This window comes from Jaculus jaculus, chromosome 13, assembly GCF_020740685.1.
Source record: "Jaculus jaculus isolate mJacJac1 chromosome 13, mJacJac1.mat.Y.cur, whole genome shotgun sequence".
NCBI lineage: Eukaryota > Metazoa > Chordata > Mammalia > Rodentia > Dipodidae > Jaculus > Jaculus jaculus.
Window position 1 is genome coordinate 49,651,962 of NC_059114.1, and position 20,027 is coordinate 49,671,988.

Here is a 20,027-nt window from a genome sequence, read left to right on the forward strand (position 1 = left end):
CTGCCTCATCAAGAATGACTTTTTCGGGACTGGAGAGATGGATTATTGGTTAAGGCTCTTGCCTGTGAAGCCTAAGGACTCATGTTTGACTCTCCAGGTCCCATGTAAGCCAGATGCACAGTGATGCAAGTGCACAAGGTCACACATGTGCACAAATAGAACACACATTTGGAGTTCTATTGCCGTGCATGGAAGCCCTGGCATGCTAGTTTTTTCTCTCTCTTTCTTACTCTTGCATTAAAAAGGCAGTCTATGGGCTGGAGAGATAGCTTAGTGGTTAAGCGCTTGCCTGTGAAGCCTAAGGACCCTGGTTTGAGGCTCCATTCCCCAGGACCCAGGTTAGCCAGGTGCACAAGGGGGCACAGGTGTCTGGGGTTCATTTGCAGCAGCTGGAGGCCCTGCTGTGCCCACTCTCTCTATCTCTATCAACCTCTTTCTCTCTCTCTCTGTCTGTAACTCTCAAATAAATAAAAGTTAAAATGAACAAAAAAAATTTTTTAATGGTAGACCACTGGGCTTGCCTCAAAAAAAAAAAAAAAAGAATTTTTTTCAAGAGGGTACAGGAATAGACTAGCTTTGGTGTCCTAAAATTAATTACTGTATATACACAAGACAAGCCATGTCCATAGAACTTATGGACTTAATGACTTAGGAAATGTAGTTGGCAATGAATATAGTATAACTTAGGCATGTATCATAGCTGTTAGCAGAGTAAATGTTATGGAGTGGCACTAAGGAAAAAGTGTGGCATGGTGGAGGAGAAAGGAGTGCTCTTTTACTGGCTTTGTAGGAGATACCTTCTCACAGTTGGGACAAAGCACCCAACCAGAATGTATTAAGAAGTTTCATCATATTGGGGAAAGAATGACATACAGACAGCAGGGTGTCATGTTGTCACATCAGCAGGGAGGAAGCAGTAAGAGTGAACTAGCTAGCATTGGTAAGTGGAGCTAGAGTATAAACCATCACAGCCTTGACCAATGTTGAGTATCTCAAGATAGTTGTAAGTGTGTGGGTGCCAGGGATGGATTGAACAAAGAATGTTCCCTATAGCCTCTTGTGCTCGTGATTAAACCTCATACTAATCCCTATCTGGGTAGAGCTTTTGGAAGGTAGAGTCATCTTTGGTGGAAGGTGGACCCTTGTGGAGGAGGTGTGTCACTAGGCGTAGGCCTTGAGATTTTACAGTTCAAGTCCTTCTGGCCCAAGCTAGTGAGCTCATGTTCTCTACTTCCTCCCTGATGATGTGACAAGATGTGACTCCAGGCGATCAATCCCTACTATGATTTCCTTGCCAGGATGGACCCTCCCCTTGAAACTGTAAGCTGAACAAAGCTCTTTTCTTCCATCAGAAGCTTCTGGTCAGGTGTTTTGTCCCAGCTGTGAGAAAAGGTAACTGCTTACAACCATTTCTTCAATTTTAGGTGCTATATCTTAAGTTGGCATTTGCGGATGATTCCAGAAAAATGCAAGCAATAGAAAGAAACTACATTATACAGGGTGTACCTGAATGAACTTAGTATCAGAAAGTACAAAATAAGAGACGAATGATTGTGGTTTCACTTATCTGTGAGTCTGTTATATGTAAGTGAGGGCTTGTGTCTTACTTTGTGCAATGCCACAAAATCACATGAAGATCTAATGGATGGAAGGTGTAAAGAGACAGTTCTGAGTCTTTCTGATAGTTAGAAGCAATCAAAAGTGGAAACAAATGATGCATGAGATGGATATTTCTGTATCATTAGGATTTTCCACCATCAAGTAATAAGAACTTGGAAATATTTTAGGAACAGGTAGTTGAAAAATAGTTAAAGTTCCCTTTCAGTTTTCAGAATTCATAATTATTTTCTTAAGACTCTGTTAAGCTAATGTGAATCTTTAAGTAATGCATGTTGGAAATTTTCTCAGTATTTATTTAAATTGTCTTAACATGTTTTGTTTTCCTTTTCATTTTTCTTCATCAATAGCATAAATATAGCATTTTATTTTATTTTCTTGAGGCAGGATGATGTTTCTTTTTAGCAGAGGCTGTTTTCAAGCTCACTGTGCTCCTCCTATCTCAGCCTCCCAAGTGCTAGAGTTATAGGCATGAGTCACCATGCCCAGAAATATTGGGAATTTAAATGTGATCTTTATTGCTTTTGTCTTAGAAATGTGGTCAAAGCCCCGAGTGTTGGGATAATCATAATGGGCACAAATACTTCTAAATTCTGAAGGAATTGCTTAGGCTGGTTATACTAAGTGATTGTTAGGTAGCTGTTACTATAAGATTACTTAAACCCATTACTAACCTCTGGAGTCAGAGTTCAAGGGTTTGTAATAAAGGCTATTTGGGGGAGTCAGCTGTTGTTCTGCTGCAAGACTTGCCTATGAGGAACCTCTAGGGGAATTTAGTCTGTACCTACTGAAGTTTGTGAGATGCAAAATAAGGACAAGACTGAATCTGGAGCCAGACATGACTGGCAGTCACACAAATGAGAGGGAGGGCTTTGGTGGGAACATCTCCTTCTGCCATCACAAGCTGGTGGCAAAGGTGAGTATTTTCCCTGTGTCAGAAATAGGTTTATTTAAAGGGATATTATTCAACAGGCATGCCTAGAGTGGTGGACTGCCAACGCTCACGGGCTGATAAGTGATAGCATATACAGGCCATGGATAGTAGGCCCATGTGAAGAGCTCAAGAGACCTGGCTCTAGACTCTCTGGGTTCAAATCCTGGTTCTCGGTGATCATGAGTTGAGGGGGCAGGAATGTGAGAAGAAAAACATTTCAGCTTGGATCTTATAAAGGTATCTCAGGGGATTCAATTTAAATTAAACAAAATCAACATTTAATATACTGAAGTAAGACAATTCTTACAACTTAAGTAGGCAGAGGGAGGTATAAAACCTTCCCATGATTTTATCCAAAGGTAGGGAAGGAGTCTGGGATGCAGATTTAAAAGGCCAAGGGGAGAAAGAACACAGCATGCCTCCTGTTCAGACCAGCTCAATAAATATATAACCCAGCTGTGCTGTGAGTGGGGATTCCAGGAGCTGTGGAAGAATTCCAGTCATGGGTTTGTTACCAAATAGCAGTGCTGATAGGGAGTCATCCTACCCACTTGGACCTGAAAGTTCTGTACCTTCCAGCTTTATAGTTTTATGTCCATTTTCCATCACAACCATGATTTGATGTACACATGTAAATTTCATATTTATAACTTAAAAATATGTGTTTATTTGGGTGGGTGTATGTATGGGTATGTCAAGATCTCTTACCACTGCAGACAAATGCACATCCATCTTTATGTGGGTGACAGGGGAATTGAACCCCAGTGGGCAGGCTTGGCCAGCACGTGTGTTTAACCTCTGACCCATCTCCTCAGCTACAAGTTTTTATACTTAGACTTTTTTAAAAATTATTTTTACTTTTAAAATTAACTAATTAATTTATGAGAGATGTGCATGTGTGCATGTGTGTGTGTGTGTGTGTGTGTGTGTGTGTGTGAGAGAGAGAGAGAGAGAGAGAATGGGCATGCCAGGGCCTCTAGCCACGGCAAACAAACTCTGGACGCAATGTACCACCTTGTGCATCTGGTTTATGTGGGTTCTGAGGAGTTGAATCTGGGTCCCCAGGCTTTGTAGGCAAGTGTCTTAACCACTAAGCCATCTCTCTAGCCCCAACACTTCAACTTTGTAAAGAAAATATTGTATTGACTAAACTTCCATGTTTTCTTCTGTTGGTATGCTGACTCTGTTTGGTGCCCAAATATAGCTGATGTTTTTTTTTCCTTTCTATGTTTCTCCAGTAGTTTTCCTCTCTGCTAAACTTTATATAGATAAGCTTAGTAAGCTGCAGCACTTTGAACTCATGTGAATTCTGCTGATTTGGTCTACATGTGTTTATTTTTCTAGATGAGAAATCACAGGCAAACTAAATTCAAGAAGGTAAAAGGAGTGGTCAGTTAAATACAATTAAACATTAAAGAATTCCTCAATCCTCCTGGAATTCAGGAGAAAATTATGCATTTTCTTCTCATGCATAACAGCAAAAATAGACAGCTTGCTTTTGAAGTTGACATCTCTTCACAGTACACTGGTGTCTAACATAGTTATCTGTAAATTCTTTTTTTAATTTATTTTTTATTTTTATTATTTATTTATTTTAAGAGAGAGAGGCAGAGAAAGAGTGAGAGCAAGAGAGCTAGAGAGTGAGAAAATGAGAGCGAGTGAGAGAGAGAGAAGTGGAGAGAGGGAGAGTGGGCACGCCAGGGCTTACAGCCACTGCAAATGAATTCTAGATGTATGTGCCACCTTGTGCATCTGGCTTACGTGGGTCCTGAGGAATTGAACCGAGATCCTTTGGCTTTGCAGGCAAATACCTTAACCACTAAGCCAACCCTCCAGCCTAATCTGTAAATTCTTGTCAGTCATTGACACGCCTTGGAGAGGTCTGGCCCAGCCAAGTCATTTCTTTAACTAGTTAAGTTATGTATTTAAAGTGATAAAGTACATGTTTCAGTTGAACTGAAAATAAGACAGTGGTTAGAACACCATAAAGCAGACACAATGGGGGATGACGTACATCTTCACACACTCAGTGCACTTTTCTGACTGTGGCTATGTCAATAGTTTGCTATGTTTTTAAAAATATTTTATTTTTATTTATTTGAGAGAGATACAGAAATAGGAATAGGGAGAGAGAGAGAGAGGGAGAGAAAGAGAGAGAGAAAGAGTCAGAGCGGATGGATGGGCATGGCAGGGCCTCCAGCCACTGCAAATGAACTCCAGATGCATGCATCTCCTTGTACATACAGCTTATGTGGGTCCTGGGGAGTTGAACCTAGGTCCTTTGGCTTTGCAGGCAAGTGCCTTAACTACTAACCCATCTCTCCAGCCCTTCCTATAGGTTTTATTAGCTCATGTAGCTATTAGTTTTAAAGTTTGTAAGATACCCAGTGTGTGCAGCAATAATGAATAAAGGATTTCCAGGTTAGCATGGTGCATGGATGACGCATCTAGAAACACAGCACCGATGCCACAGGTGGCACTGGAACCACAGCAGCGACAGTAGCAGCATCCTGGTTTCAAGAGAGATCATATTTAAGTTCAGGTATAGATTCAGCCATGGTAGATAAACCTAAAAATCTCAGTACCCAGAAAACCCCTTTGTGAACACATATCTGTGTGTTGGTAATAGAATGGGAAGTCGAGGATAGTAAAATACCTTTCTTACAACAATGCAACTTTAAGGAGCACTTAAAGAGAGAAATGCAGCCCAGATTTTGTTGCTGAGGGCCGTTTGTTTTTGTTTATGAGTTTCTGGGCTCCAAGTGAGTGGCTGGACTGACAATGAATTGGATGGTGACAACAGCATTGTTTATTATTTCAGGCTTCTAGTACCATTGTTTTTGAGAAGGGTACATTTTCCATGCATTACTACTCTTGCAGTGTGGGTTCTGATTATTTTCTATCCTTACACAAAGGTCAGGATTTATGATCTAATGTCTACCTGGCCACTGGGGTAGGTTCAGATATGGCATTCAACCCAACTAGGCCAACTGAAGCTCTTGCACGGTATTTTTCTCTTTTGGAGTTGATAGGGAACAATGCTATTGCTTCCATGTTCCTGGGTCTAGGATAGCTGAGGATGGCAGACATTGTCTCCTATTCAGAAAACCTACCTATAAAAGTCAGAAGAAGGCCCACACAAAAGCAGGAGAGGAAAGAAATAGTGAGATTGTTTGAGGACTGGATCTGTCTCGCATAGGCTTTTCTAAGCCACTCTTTTTAATTTGTGTATTTTATATTTCTGTCATTTGTATTCTGACTAATATAGTCTGCATAATACAGTATTTCAAATAGAACTATAATAAAAGCTCTGCTATAAAATATTACTTTATAACCTTAAAAATATACATCATTTACTATGGTGATAAAATCCTTGCAATGTATTAAATATCTACCATGTGCTAGATACTGCAATAAATGTATCATGTATTTCCCCCCGCCTTTTTGCCTTGTTAACAGTCTGTTTAGTACCTATAATATTTAAGCTATTGTTGGGTAATTATCTAGCAACAAACTTAGTGACTTGAAGCAATAAGAATTTATTCAATCCATGAGTCTCTGTCTTGGTTGGACAATTCTGGTCTGGACCAGGGTTATCTGATCCTAAATGGGCCTTGCTCATGAATCTGTAACGTGTTGTCTGATTTCTGGGAGCTGACTGGTCTAGGGTGGCTTCAGTCATAGGGCTTCTCACCTGAGCACATAGGAGTGACTGGATATGGTGTCTCCATCAGGCAAGCTCTGGCTTGTTCACATGGACACTGCAGGGCTAGTGAGAATGAAAGACGGAGGCAGGTAAATTATTCCAAGGCTCATCCTTGGCCTAGCGCATCACTGCTTGTGTAGCAGTCTGGCCATTCAGGCTTTCTCTCTCTCTCCTCCCCTTCCCATCTCTAGTTTTTTTTTGTTTGGCTTTTTGATGTAGGGACTTGTTATGTAGCCCAGTCTGCCCTCAAGCTTGTTCTGTGGCCAGGCTAGTCTTGATCTCATGGTGTTCTTGCTTCAGAATCCTGATTGCTAGGATTATAGGGTAATCTCTATTCTCAATAAGAATAGCTGGCAAGTCAAAGGGAACGGATATAAGGAGACATGGGAACATGGGAATATAAATACATCTACTATAACAGGCACATATACATATACTTCAGGAGTTAAGGTCATAAAGTTAGACAGCAGCCCAAATAGGCTTTTAGCCTTATTCTTCTGGCTGAACGTACCACTTTCCTTCAACAGTTTACCTCTAGTTTTGCTGACTGATATATGTGGTCCACATGTCATGATGTAATTAGTTTCTAAAGTCCTATCTCAGATTAGTTTTGAATTACTTCAAAGTTATTAGGAAGAGTTCTTTGCTGTAATAAAGGTATTAACTTTCCACATGTAGGTTATTCTTGGCCCATATCACAAGCATTTTTAGTCATATTCATAACTATAACAAAATGAGCTTCACAGTTTCATCTTGCCTCAAAGCTGTTACTTAAAATACCAGTTGTGAGCTGGGCATGGTGGTGCACAACTTTAATCTTAATCCCAGCACTCAGGAGGCAGAGGATTGCCTAGAGTTCGAGGATACCCTGAGACTACATAGTTAATTCCAGGTCAGCTTGGACCAGAGTGAGACCCTACCTCGAAAAACAAAAACAACTACAAAGAAAGAAAAACAAAAACAAAAGCAGTTGTTATTTCCGAAAAACAGATGAAATAGCCTGTAATACCTGGTAAACTCTTAGATATTTATAGAAAGTGAGGAAGCAATGAGTTTAGCAACTGTGAAGTGGAGGATGGTGAATGGACAGATCGTCAGGGTAGGAAGAAATGTGACAATAATCAGAAGAAAGAGTTGTAGGACAGGGGACCTCAACCCTGTGGGATTCTAAGGAGAGGAGCAGTGGCAAGTGACTTTCATGCACGCTTGTGTACCTTACAGAGATTCTTGTGTGTGAGTCTCCATGCATAAGCCAAAGCCAGCTTTCATCAAGGTACCTCAAAAGAGTAGAATAAGCACAAACAATCATGGATTTTGAGAACAAACCTCACTGTTCTCAATAATCTCTCTTTGAATTTTGGTAAGACACTGAAAAGAGAAGGTGTGATTCAAGCTAGATCAGAGAAGTTTACATGTAAGTTGAGCCTAGAGCTCAAGGGTATGGTACTTGACATTTCTAAATTCCATGCCTATTAGGTTTTGTGTCTGATTGCCATTTAACTGCCTATTCTTTCACTTATGTCAAAAAGAAACAGAATTGCAGCCACAAGGGTAAATACCTGAAATCACTTATCAACATGGACCCTTTTGAGACTATAAATCTTAGTTTAAAATAGTAAAGAAAAGAACTCAAGGAAAATAAAAGACCAGTATCCATTGGATAGAAATGTACAGTCAAAATGGAAAAAAAAAAAAAAAGTTCAGGGAGGGCAGCCCCACTTAATAAGATCAGGCTTTTAAATCATAGGCTTGAGTTATAAGAATGAATGCCTTTGTTGACAAATGTCACCCCCCTCCCCACCACTGGAACCATTTAACTTACATTTTCTCAAAGCACTAAATAAGTTAGAGAAAATTATGCAGTGTTTGGAAGTTCACTGTGATATGACAAATGTTTAAAGATAAGAGAATGGTTGCATTTGCATCTATCATCTATCTATCTATCTATCTATCTATCTATCTATCTATCTATCTACCTATCTATCTATATTGCAGTGCTGTCACACTCAGGCAGGAGGAACTTTGTTTTTAATTAGATAGTGCCTGTGTACTTGTGGGTCACTGTCACCAGGTTTCTGTATCTGTCTTGGTTCCGCATTCAGTACATCTGTGAGTAGCACACTACTGACATACTCTAGGATTAGGATATGATACTGGGACAGTATTCCCAATTGGAACTGTTGTGTACAGAGACAAGGTAGGTGCTCAAAAGGTACCAGCAATTTTCTTTTTTGAGGGGGGCAGGGCGTGGAGTATCCTGAGAGGAGTGGATTAAGGATGAAATATGACCATAACGAAGGCTACAGATGGATTTGAGCTCGGTACCAGGGGTATAGTTACATATCACTTGTATAGGAAGGCACAAGCATTTCTGCCTCTGAATTGAGAGAGGTCTGTCCATCTGGAGAGGAGAGCAAACCAGGAAGCATTCAGGCCGGTCAGACAGCACGGCTGGCCCTCACTACAGCGGCTTGTCAGATGTCCTGGCCTGGGCGAATTCCACAGCCACTTCCCGGGCAGAAGGAGCATGGGGCCTTGCCAAATCGGTGTCCCTTTAATATCCTATGGATCAGTGAAGTGGTATTAGTGACAATCAGACCCTGTTTGGGAGAAGGTAATGAGACTTTTTGTCAGACTTAAGAAAGCACTACTGGGCATCTGAAGGTGAGCTGTCTAAGGCTCTGTGGAAGAATATGCACATTTCCTATTTTATTTTGCTTGTAGGAAAATAAATAACACTTCAATGGCAATGTTACCTTAAAAGAAACCCTTAGCCATTAACATTGGAGGAATGCCTGCTGAGTAAGGGTAGGAGAAACCCATTCCAGAACATAGAGGACCCAAGGATGGAGTCATGTGAACCTTCAAGAGAATAGACATTAACTATGTGATTAGATTCTTAGAATATTATATGATTTATTTACTTGTTTAAGGGTTTTACAATTTAATGATAAATTACGATCTAGTAAATATAAAAAAAGAGAATGGGCTTGGGGGAAGAGGTGGTAGATTAAGCATGTGTGAGGCATTAGGATTAATTTCTAGCACCAAAACTGTTTAAGTCTGGTTTCAGTGCCCCCCTCTTCCTCTTCTCTGTGTATGTCTTTGGAGCCTGGGTACAATGAGACAGAAATTTCAGTACAACAAAGTTGGGTGGAAATCCAGACTGGATGCCATTCAAACCTCTGTTCCCTTAAACCGACAACAACTTTTCACCTGCTGGCTAAGATGAGTCTTTCGAGTGTAAGGTGACTCCTTTTAGTTCGGTTAAAGGGATGGGTAAGTCTGAGAAGTGGGTGGTGGGAAAATTTTATGGGCCACCTCCGTTTAGCATTATGAGGGCAAGAGCCTGTGCAGGGTCTGTTCCTGTCTATCTCATCCCCATGGAAACCACTGCTGCAATCAGGGGCTTCTTTATGCACAGCATTTCTTATTCTTTTGGGGACCCAGGTTCTCAGCATGGGGTGTGTGTGTGTGTTTGGAAGAGCGCTTTTGGTAACACTTGGATATAATGTAAATTTTGTTTGCAGGGATGTAAATATTTACATCATCTGGAAAATATGATGGAACGATATTGTTGAGATTTAGTTTTTGTTTCTTTTGTCATATTTTCCCATCTGCATCAGAGCAGATGGGCAGCTCTGAGCTCATCACCTCAGGGAAGGGAAGTGGCAATGTAGCAAGAACCTTTCCAGGACTGTGTTCCAAAATCCAAGTCATTAGAGGGCAGAGTGTTTTGGGAATGGACAGAATATTTGGAAGATGCTTGATGAGGAGAATGTAGCTCCACCTAAGCTTACAGACAAGTGTTCTATGCTTGGGTATGAGGAGAACTAACTGTGTCCTGGTGCCTATGTACTATATTTCAGGAATGCTTCCTAAGTGGGGCCAGAGATACTCTTTTGGATATTCCTACACACCAGTGGGTCCTGGAGCAATAGGAAATTCTCATGCTATGATCTCTAGATCCATATCTTATCTTCCTGGTCATTGGTTCCTATGTGTCCTTGCTGACATTCTTTACAGTAAGATCTACATGCCCTTCAGGTCTGATGGCTCTCTATGGTACATCTTTACACAGGCCAGAGGAGGGAGGACGCTAGGATGAAGACATTGGTGTGAGGCTATCTGTGGCCCATGTGCTTTGCTGTAGCAGTTTTAGTTTCAATAGTTTAAGCTATTGACACCATTCAGGATAGTCCGGCTGTTATGCATTGGAAGCATAGGAGGGGGCTTGAAGAAGAATGTTAAAAGAGTTTCTAGTTCCTTAAATTCAGGCTTCAACCCCCCATGGACAAATAAATTTGATAGCATTACTCACCTGGTACTGGTTTTGGAACTATTAAGATGCATAAAACACATGGTTATGAAATGTACCGGGTTATGGAGATGGCTGCCGAGGTTAGACCGTGTGAAGCAGGTGTGAAGTCCCTGCATGGAGGCCATAGTGAGAGAGTAGCATGGGGTTATGAAGACTCCAGGCTGTTGAAGATACCAGGGTGGCCACCAAGGAAAGCTGCTGGCTTGGGGTAAATTATGCCTGGGCACCAAGGAATGCATCTGGAGGGGTGGAGTTGCCTAAGCCTTTTGGAGCTGAAGATGTCATCATGAGTCTCAGGTGCCAGACATGGAGCTGTAGAATTTGATGTTTGCCCTGCTGGTTTTTGATCTTACATTGGTCTAATCTTGCCTTGCTGTGTTTCCATTCCTCTTTTGCAAAATAGGAATGTTTATTCTGTGTCATTATGTGTGGGAAGTATATGACTTGTCTTTGATTTTACTGGGCTCACAGGTAAGAGACTATCTTGTGTCTCAGATGAGACTTTAAACTTTTGAAAAGTGTTCAGACTGGTAAAGACTGAGATGATTTTAAAACTTGTACTGAACACATTTTGTATCCTGATGTGGTCTATGGGGGTCAGGGACAGAATGTGGTGGTTGGAATGTGGAATGTTCCACATGGCTTCATACTTAATTGAGGCTCATACTTAATTCCCAGGTGGTGGAGGCTTTGGGAAATGCAGTCTTGCCAGAGGAGGTATATCACTGAAACAGGACCTTGAGGTTTATTGGTACAGTCCCAGTGAGTATTCACAGCACGCTCACTCTTCATGTTCCCTCTCTGTTGAGGCAACAATATACGCCCAGCTACATTCTTCTGCTACACTTTTCCCACTGTGATGAACTTTCCTCTTAAACTGTAAGCTGAAATAAACTCTTTCCTTCCATAAGATGCTTTGGGTTGTGTGTTTTGTCCCAGCCACAACAGGGTAGCTGAAACAGTAATTATCTTAAACCATGCAGAAAAAAAGCAAAATGAAGTCCCTGAAAGGTCACTGGGGCTTCCTCATGAGCTTTCTGTGTCACAAAAATGAGATTAACTGAAAACTGACAGAATTTAAGATGTTTCACTTACTTTAAACAGTAGCCAAGTGTAAGAAAGAGCCATGTTTCCTTCATTGTGATAACAATTATGAGATGATTTAGATACTATAGAAATCTGGTGCTGTTGATTCAAGCCATTAAACTTAAAGACTTTGTAAAGAACAACAAAAAAAGAATGTTCAGAATTTTATATATTATTAATACAATTTCATTTAAAGTTTATTTATTTTCAAGAACAGTGAGAGAGAGAGAGAGAGAGTGAGAGAGAGAGAGAGAAGAGAAGAGAAGAGAAGAGAAGAGAAGAGAAGAGAAGAGAAGAGAAGGAGAAGAGAAGGAGAAGAGAAGAGATGAGATGAATGGGCATGCCAAGGCCTCTTACCACTGCAAATGAACTCCAGATGCATGTGGCACTTTATGCTTCTGGCTTTACATGGGACCAAGGGTTTGAACCAAGGCTGTAAAGGCCTTGCACCCAAGGGGCTTTAACTGCTGAGCCATCTCTCTTGCCCTAAAACTTCATTTTAAAGCCAGGGCTGTAATATTACTACCTTTAGAAATATAATGTGTTTGTATTATTGTATTGGAAATGACAGTAACTGGGGACTAACTCATTTTATTGGAAAAATTAAGAATGCAAGCTTCTGTGATGGTTACATACAAAATATGTCCATATCTAATAATAAAAATAAAAAATATAATAAAATAAATAAAAGCAAAAAAAATTCAAGATTTTTGTCCATGAGAGTGCTAGTCTTGCGTTTATTTTTGGAGATGTAATCTTTGCCATATGTTAAACCTATCCAGTGAATGATGTAATTTAGGCTGCCTGTTGTCCTTCCAACTGTTCCATGATGTCGCCTCGCTTTCAGCAAGCAATGCACATATATCACCCAGCAGTTGTTTCCTATACTGTCCTGTTAGTACTTGGGCCCTTAGCATTATCCATCACCACTATGGGCTCTATCATCTTTCCTCTTGAATTTGAACTAGTGAAAAAAAAAGGAAACCTTGGCAAAGAATGCACTTGGAGGAAAATAGTTAATCCAACATTCTGGTTCACAAATAGAAAATCAAGGTGGACAAAAATCACAAGTGGGTTAATAGAATTCAGATTTCTTTACCATGTGAATGATAGGTAAGTGCTTTGTATTTTGTGAGACATTGGATGATACAATCCACCACTCTGACAAGCAGGATGGTGCTAAGATGATTGGATCACAAATAAAAGTCACTTACATAGTCAGTCTGCCTTTTTATGTCACTCTGGTAACTCCTACTCAGGAAGATACAAGGTTCAATCTGAATATCTATCAATTTGTGTATATACAGTTTCATGAGAAGCTGACAGGTGTTTTGTTTTAAAATTGTATTAGCAAAATTCTATTATCAATGGCTTAATAAATTTATTTGAAATCTATTTTTATGAGTCCAAGTTACATTGTTGTAATTAGCTACTGTTTTACTACAGTTTTTTGAAGAGTAAGATAGCGAGACGTTTTAAAGCTTTATTAAAGAATACTAGAATTGCCACTGTGAAGTTTCAGATTTTTTAAGTGCATGGTACCTTCAAATGGTAAAACTGCTTATTTTAATCTAGTAGCTTCCTATAATTTCATGTGGCAGATTTTTTTTTTGATATTGTGTGCTTTTGTCTACTTCATTGTTCTTTCATGTTATTTTTTTTCTTTATTCCTAGGTTTGAAGAACTAATTTTCTTTAATTTACATCTTTTGTATGGTCCAGTAGGTCCTAAATTAATCTCTTCTTTTATAGGGAGTGCAGAGCAGTTGTACTCTTAGGGAACCTTTTGGCTTCCATGTCGACTTCCCCATTTCCTAGTGCTTTGCAATCTGTCTTTTTGTCACCCTAACGCTTTCTGCATTTTGAGTGGGTGTGTCAGCTTTCTAGGGCTACCTTAGCAGAGGGCCTCACAATGGGTGGCTTAAGCAACAGGTCTTTACTTTTTCATAGTTAGGAAGTGTACATGTCTGAGATCAAGGGTCAGCAGGATTGGTTCTTTGGGAGTGAAAGCTTTGGGAGTTAAACATGACCTAGTCCAGGTCGCTCTCCTTGGTGTGCAGATGGTTGATTTCTTCCCGTCTTTCCTTTTGTCCTTTCAGTACTGGGAATGAAACCTAGGGCTTTGCACCTTCTAGACAAGTGATCTATCACTGAGCTACATCCTCAGCCTTTGCCTGTGTTTTCATGTTATTTTTCCTCTATGAATGTTTTAACATTTTTAAAATAAAAGATACCGGTCATTTTGGATTAGAATCCACTCTTATGACTTCATTTTACCTTTACTTCTGTAAAGACCATATCTCCAAAGACAGTCATCTTCTGAGGTACTGGAGGGTTAGGATTTTAACATAAATTTAAGGGTGTGAAGGTGAAGATAAGGCCTTAACAGTCAAAAAGAATAATACAAAAATGTTTTATAGCACATGGAATTTCTGAAGTGTTGAGATTTTTTTATATGTGAAAATATTTTTCTTTTTAAATTTTTATTTATTTATTTGAGAGTGACAGACAGACAGAGAAAGGGGCGGTGAGGGAGAGGGAGAGAGAGAGAGGGAGAGAGAGAGAAAATGGGCACACCAGGGCCTCCAGCCACCTCAAATGAACTCCAGCTGCATGTGCCACCTTGTGCATCTGGCTTAGGTGGGTACTGGGGAATTGAGCCTTGTACCAGGGTCCTTAGGCTTCACAAGCAAGCGCTTAACCGCTAAGCCATTTCTCCAGCCCCAAAATATGTGTCTTAATTATTAGGCAAGAAACATAGTTAATCACTTCTATAATGAATCTGGTCTTCTGGCATTTGAAATGCTAACCTGAGATCACTGGTCCTTCCCCTCCTATCTACCACGGTAAGCAAGCGATGCAAGCCAAGTAAGCACATGCATTTTCTGTAGTTAATAATATAGTGCTATAGACAGGGTAAGTTTTAAAGGACAGAGGTTTATTTCAACTCATGATTCTGGAGGAACCAGATAAAGGTGCCCTATCTGATGGTGGTGTTTGCTGGCAGAGTTCTGAGGCGCTGCTGGGTATCACATGAGAACGGACAGGGCACAGCTTGTGTGTGTGTCCCCTCTGGTGTCTCTTTCTTCATATAAAATCATTAGTATGCAACAACCATGGAGGCTCCAACTTAATAACCTTATCTAATCCCCATCACCTCCCAAACCTGCTTGCTACTTCACAATGGGAATTACACTCATTATGAATTCGGAGGGTATAAAGCCTATTCAGACAAGATCAGGCACATTCCGGGTGATACGGTTGTAGACAAGATAAACCATATTTAAAACCATAGCAGCAAGTAATTGTTGAGTAGATCCTAAAATAGAAATGTAACCACAGACTTTAGAGCTGTGCATACCAAGTGGTAAGGAAAATTAGCTATTCTTTTTAACCACACAACCATATTTTCATTCAGGTTATAAAACACAGATGCAAATCAATACTTAGCTATTCCAAAACATCAGCATGGTATTGCATTAAATATGTGCTAGTTCCTAGAAACAAATAGTTTCTTTGTTGTTTTTAAGTCTTTAAGTGTAATAAGAGAGTCTCATATCATTATAAAATACTATTCAATAATTCCACAATGGCCAAATGGATAATAATATATTTCTTTGAAATCATTATAAAGCACAGAATTATATAAAAATAAGATTGCTAGAAATAAGGTGAGTTCAGAATCTCTGTAAACAGCTTTTGACTTTTAATGCCATGGCCATTTCTTCCGAATTAGAATTTGCAATTATATAGAGACTTGAATGGCTTTCTCTTTGATTACAATCTTGTGAAATTACTTGGGGGAAAAAAAAACAACTAATGAATTACTAAATGCTTAGGTGAGTTAGCTTAGTAATCAACCCTAGAGGCCTTTACCAGATCGAACTCATGTCTGTTTGCCCTGATTATTGGGTTTCTGGGATAGCTCAGGGAGTAAGGACCTATAGCAGATGAGGGGAGAGTCCTTCATCTATTCTCCATGGGAGTTGACCTGATCTCATACAGTGTCGCTCTGGATTAAGGATGGCAGGCCAGAATCTACTGTGACCTGCATCTACTTCTTCCATAGTGTTTACATTCAGAAAAAGGTTAAAAAAGGAAAATGGAGTGAAAATAGCTCCACTCAATTGCTTCTGCCATAAAGACTTTTATGCAAACAAAATGATCCTTGAAAAGCATGCATTTTTCTCTGCTGCATCTTCTACTTTAGTTAATTCTGAATAATGAGGATTGCATCATGTTAGTATGTGTTTAGTAGGACCTGTACTAATTTGCTTGCTCATTTTTAGAAGTTACATTTTTGAATACTACTTGCCACAGGGATAGTCTATCTTAAAAACAAAGGCAATTACTGTCAAATAGAATTTTTTTGAGCTATTGTAAAGGACAATGTTCATTAATATGCTTAAGTCTACAAATTGCTTTCATTAGTGGGTAAAAGATTGCTTAAATCCCTTTTCTCAGAAAGTATTAGTGATTTCCTGTGGGAGGCAAAACGTAGGAGAAAAACCCTCCATACTCTTAGCCAGTTACCTATGGTATTTTTTGTGGCTTAAAGGAAGATGCATCCTGTTTCCCTTTCCTAACATATTATTTCCTCTCTTATATGAAATCCCAGCAGACACACAGGGACCAATCTCACTTCTACTCTTTGCTTGCTATATTTATTTCTATAATGCTTCCCAATGACTCGAAAAGTAGATGTAGATGTATTGTTTTTAAATTATAACACCAAACAGAATTTTGACTAAAGTTCCTAAGCCAGCTAAATGAAAAAGTTTGGATATAAACCAAGAGTTATAGTTACTGTTATTTATTTATCATTATGCAAGAGACATTTCCATAATGAGAAAAGGTCTTGTGATAAATCACAATTCTTCGTCTTACAGATGAGGGCAGAAAAATGACCTAAAGGCTCTTTCTATCAGCTCCTCCATGACAGGAGAAGATCAATTCCCAGTTGATGGGCTTCAGAATCTCAAGTCTGGCTCAGAGGAGGGGTTGGTGTCAGTGTGCGTAGACTCTCTGTCCTCGGTAAAATGGTGGGTATTCTGGGGTCTAGGGTCCTTTTCTCTCTTCTCCCCTCCCTCCCTTCCTTTCTTCTTTCCTTACTTTCTAGAATATGCTAGAATTAGGGGCTGTGTTAGACTACATAGTTTTAGAGAAGAATTGGTAGGATTTGGGAAGGATTTTAAAATGAAAATTTTGGGGAAGTGTCAGCTTATGTTTTTGGAGCAAAGAGTAAATGGATTAGCTAGAAAGTGGCCAGAAGTGTATATATATCTATTGGTGCTTATTTGAGGGCAGAGGGCTGAATGTCAGATATTTACTATCGTGTTGTGCCAGGAGCTAAGTAGAGGATGATAGATTACTCTTAATAAATGGTAACCAGCCTGAAGGGGACAAAAAAATGGAGAAGACAGACCATCTTATTTTCTTTACACATAATCAATCAATATGACTATATTTAAACCAGTTTAGTCATTTAAGGTGATGTGCATTCTAGTTACTTGATCTGGTCATTATTGGATGGATTGAAAAAGGTACATTGTAAAAATGTATAAATGTTACTTCTAGATACTAAAATAAAATTAAGTGAGATATAGTAATATATATCTGTAATCTTAGTTCTCAGGAGGATGAGGAAGGGACAAGGCCCTGTCTCAAACAAAAAAATAATTTAAAAAAGCAAAGACTTTTATAAACAGAAATAAATCTCCAAACTTCACTGTCTCCTTCATTCTTTTTCTTTTTTTTCTTTAAAAAGATGTTGCTATGTAGGTCAGGCCTTTTTTTTTTTTTTTTTTTTCGAGGTAGGGTTTCATTCTAGCTCAGGCTGACCTGGCATTCACTATGGAGTCTCAGAGTGGCCTCAAACTCACAGTGATCCTCCTACCTCTGCCTCCCGAGTGCTGGGATTAAAGGCGTGCGCCACCACGCCCGGCTACTTCAGGCCTTTTACCTGACCCTCATAAGAGTTGGGATTATAGTCATGGGTCACCACGGCACATTTATTAATATTTATTTTAGAAAATGGGGAACATTTTATAAGCAAGGACTTTTTTTTATTACTTAAAAATCTGACATAAGAACATATTGTAATTAGCTCAGACGTCCCTCCCCCATGACCTTCCTTTGTCCTGTCTCCGCTCACTGACCCCATTCTTCCTTCCAACTAGTCCTTCTTCTAATTGGATGTCATTTGTTTTGCTTTTTTTTTTTTTTTTCGAGGTAGGGTCTCTCTCTGGTCCAGGCTGGCCTGTAATTCACAATATTGTCTCAGGGTGGCCTTGAACTCTCAGCGACCCTCCTACCTCTGTCTCCCAAGTGCTGGGATTAAAGGCGTGCCCCACCATGCCCGGCTTTTGATGTCATTTCTTTTAACCTCTTTCATCATCATGTAAAATTGCTTTGCAGGTCTGTGGGTGTAACAGTAGCTGCTATGAAGACGTAAGTGCAACAGTCACTTCATGTTTGGAGGACAGTGTCCCAGGGTACTCCTTCCTACCCTGTGGCTCTCACCTGCTTTGCACTCTGAACTTTGGAAGGCACTAGAAATGTTTCACTTAATGCTGATCACTCAACAGCCACTTATTCTCAGGATGTTACATTCTTAGCACAGTTTTACAGTTGTTTTTGAGGACTACAAACAAGAAACGAAGGGAGAGAACTGCATATGTCCAAGCTTACGGGAGGCCTGTCTTGCAAAACCTACCACATCTAATGGCAATGTCAATCTATATTTGTTTCAATGGACAAGAGGTAGGTTATGAGAGTGCTGTGGTTTGAATATAAAATGTGTCTCATAGGCTCATGTGTTTGAACCCTTTGGTCCCCAGCTGTTGGCACTGTTTGAGGAGGTTGTGGAAACTTTTAAAAAAAATATTTCTACTTTTATTTATTTATTTATTTGACAGAGAAATGGGGCGAGGGGAGAGAGAGAGGGAGGGAGAGAGAGAGAATGGGCTCGCCAAGACCTCCAGCCACTGCAAACAAACTCCAGATGCATGCGCCCCCTTGTGCATCTGGCTAAGGTGGGTCTTGGGAAATCAAACCTGGGTCCTTTGGCTTTGCAGGCAAATGCCTTAACCACTAAGCAATCTCTCCAGCCCAGGTTGTGGAATCTTTAGGAAGTGAAACCTTGCTGGACGATTTGGATCATTAAGGGTGGGCCTTGAAGTTTCATAACCAGCTCCACTGTTTGCTCTCTGCTTCCTGGCTGGAAGATAATAAATTGGCTTGCCACGCCTTCTGTACCAAAATGGACTATATCCTCTCAAAATGAACATCAAAATGAATCCTTCCCTTCATTCAGTTGCTCTGGTAATACAGTGGGATACAGCTGTATTTTCCACTCAGATAAGAAGGAAAGCCAGAGAGGGGCCTGAAAATGGAAGTCTTTTCCACTGATATTTTTCTAGAATAAAGAAGAAAGACAAATTTGTGAGCATTCTTGATATAGTTTTGTCAGAATTATATTTGTTAAATTTACTAGTTACCTTAGTGATTTATTTTTGTGAATAAAAGAAAAATTAGCACTTGATTTTCTCAGTGACAGGCACCATGGGAAAACTATATCAGTTACTTTCTCATTGCTGGACAAAATACCTGATCCAAAGCAGCTCATGGAAGGAAAATCAGTTTAATTTGGTTGATAATTCCAGAAGTTAGAGTCCATCATGGTGAGGAAAAGCATGGGAGGACACAACTGGTGTTGCATCTTCACATCTTCAAGGAGAAAGTAGAAAAAGAGCATTGAAAGTAAGCTCTGGCTTTTCACTTGAAGACTCACTCCCAGGGATGCACTCCCTTCAGCAAGGTTCCACCTTCTAAAGGTTCCATACCCGTTCTGAATAATGTCACCAACTGGGGTTTAATTATTCAAAAACATGGTTCTTTTGGGTGCATTTTACATTAAAACCACCACAGAAACAGAAGTTGGAGTGCATAATTATATGAGTGTAATTGTATGAGAGAATCCAGGAGAAAAACACCTGTTGCAATGACTCTTATTGTGGGTATGTGTTATGCTTCCCCCCAAAGCACATTTGGCAATGTCTACATGAAACTTTTTTTTTTTTATTAGTTTTGTATTCAGCAAATACAGGCAGTTTGGTACCATTATTAGGCTCATCCGTGGCCTACCCCCTTCCAATTGGCCCCTCCTTGTTGAGGTAAATGGGTCCTGCATTGTGGGGTTAGCCCGCAGTTATTGGTATGATAAATGTCTCTGCATATCATGACCCAACATGCGGCTGTGACATTCTTTCCGCCCCCTCTTCCTCAAAATTTCCCTGAGCCACGTTGGGTTCATTTTTGGTCTGCTTCAGTGATGAGGTATTGGGGGCCTCTGGGGCTCTGGCT